The sequence below is a fragment of the Macrobrachium rosenbergii genome, chromosome 49 (assembly GCF_040412425.1).
Source record: "Macrobrachium rosenbergii isolate ZJJX-2024 chromosome 49, ASM4041242v1, whole genome shotgun sequence".
Lineage (NCBI taxonomy): Eukaryota > Metazoa > Arthropoda > Malacostraca > Decapoda > Palaemonidae > Macrobrachium > Macrobrachium rosenbergii.
Window position 1 is genome coordinate 18,588,606 of NC_089789.1, and position 2,500 is coordinate 18,591,105.

General features: G+C 34.9%; 1 long non-coding RNA gene across 1 annotated transcript in view; it reads left to right on the forward strand.

Moving 5' to 3' along the window:
- Window positions 1–1,611, forward strand: part of LOC136832134 (uncharacterized) — a 13,936-nt gene extending 12,325 nt beyond the window's left edge. The window contains exon 3 of the long non-coding RNA XR_010851087.1: window positions 798–1,611. This is a non-coding gene — a long non-coding RNA (uncharacterized lncRNA). The remainder of the gene's footprint in view (window positions 1–797) is intronic.
- The last annotated feature ends 889 nt before the right edge of the window (window positions 1,612–2,500 follow it).

Genomic DNA, 2,500 nt, shown 5'->3' on the forward strand with positions numbered 1-2,500 from the left:
GCGCCTTTAACAAAACTACATGCAGTTCATTAAGATGGCCGATCAAAAAATTATACGTCGAGTGGTCTTGACATCATTAGCGGATCCAGGGTGGTGGCACCTGGGCACGTGGTCCCCCCTCCCTATGAAAAATAATGATAAAGTAATAATAATGAAAATTTAGATAATAACATAAATAAGAAATATAAAAATGGGAAAAAATAAAAAATCGATTAAAGAAATATATATATACACACACACACACACACACACACACATATATATATATATATATATATATATATATATATATATATATATATATATATATATATATATATATATATATATATATATATATATATATATATATATATATAATAATATGAAAAATTGGTGCCCACCCATGAAATTTTTCTGGAAATGCTAGTGGGTCCTGTTAATTATTGTGAGCTTCTTTATGGTAAATGGAGCTTAAGGTAACTTGTTTTCAGATTTCATTGTGCTTCAGAACAACTCTACTGATATTAACCGAGTCGTAATGAATATTGCATGTTTCATTGAACGTTTAGAATGAGAGTTTATCAAGTGTATTTGTCAATCATGAAAAATTATTCTTTATTCTCCGATTCCATTTCACGAGAACAACTCTATTTGGCTTTGAATTATTAACGATTCTTAAATATGCAACCCTTTAATTCATGATAATATATCAATATTGATCTTTAGTATTTTCATCTTAAAATTCCCACAGAACGTGAATGTTTTATGCATGTTCAGATCAGAGCAGGAAATCAGAGTAATTTTTCTACCTACAGGAAGTGTGGCGTTGCAAGGAAGGCAGTAGACCAAGGGCCTAAATAAACCATCTACATGCAAGAAGCTTATTAATGGCTGGGTGAGATCCCTGGAAATGTTCGAGATGTACCTGTCCTCTAGAGACAGGTAAGTGGGGAAATACCCTTCCAACTTATCAATCAAATTAGCTTTTCATCGTACCGTCAGTTCGAGCTTTGTTTTAATCAGGTTTTGAATGAATCAGCGGAACATGTGTCACAGGTTCATCCCGGGACATTTATCTTTAACTCGGGAATAGGGGCAGAGAGTCTTGGGTTCCCCCGTGAAATGAATTATTTCCAGTGATCGGAGAGAGAGAGAGAGAGAGAGAGAGAGAGAGAGAGAGAGAGAGAGAGAGAGAGAGAGAGAGAGAGATGACAAGGGCATGGATTTACTTTGAATTATGTAACACGAAACAGTAAGCCGATTTTTTTTTTTATCTTGCCGTAAAGTACTAAAAAAAAAAAAACCTAAAGATCGGAACGAGCGCCTTTGAAGTCTGAACTTCAGAGAATATCTCCCTGAAATATAGAAAATATCCCTCTTGCACAGATAGTTGGGAAGACAATGAGAGTTCTTTCTTTTCTCGAAGGAAAAACAAATGTTTTAAAGACGTGTTGGGGGTAGCTTCATCTCACATTCTGTTATTGTTTTCATTTCCGTGGAAACAATATCTTCTCCTCTTTCGTTTTATTTTGACTTGAGCCTCTGAAATGGTATTATCTGCAATGGTCCGATAGAGAAAACAAGTAAAAAATGTGCCGAAGTTTCTTCGGCGTAATCGAGTTTTCTGTACAGCCGCTACAGGGTATAATCATGGCCACCGAAAATAGATCTAGCTTTCGGTGGTCTCGGTATAATCCTGTATGAGCCGCGGCCCGTGAATCTTTAACCACGGCCCGGTGGTGGCCTATCCTTTATAGTTGCCAGAAGCACTATTATGGCTAACTTTAACCTTAAATAAAATACAAACTACTAAGGCCAGAGAGCAGCAATTTGGATGTTTGATGATTGGAGGGTGGATGATCAACGTACCAATTTGCAGCCGTCTAGCCTGAGTAGTTTTTAAGATCTGAGGGCGGACAGAAAAAAAGTGCGGACGGACAGACGAAGCCAGCACAATAGATTTCTTTTACAGAAATCTAAAAGTTTTCATGCTGTGTAATATATTGTTGTTATTTCTCTGGGTAATTACTTCAATACAATCGCGTTCCGTTTTGTTCACGGTCTCGTCGCCAGTAGTATTCTCCAGTTTATGAACAGAAGAAAAACCATAACTTCACATATTAGAATAGGGAAAAGGACAAATGTAAACCTGTATCAGTCAGCTTATAAAAGTTTATTTCAAAACATGTAAAAAAAAAAAATCGAAAAACAGTAGTGAAAATGTCATTAAAAATCAGTGATCAAGAAAGTTTTCGTAACAAGTTGTAAATATCAAAATTTCTCTCTGTGGTGCGCGTTCAGTTTATTGCTCTTAACGAATGATAACGGAAAGGTTTATCGCTTTTTGATGAAAATGTTGTAAAATAAACCCCCAACGCTTTGTTTGCGGCCATATTAATATTCAGCTTCAAAATCAGTCAGAGGTACCTCAGAAACAGAAATGTCCAATTTATATATAAACTATATATATATATATATATATATATATATATATATATATATATATATATATATGTAT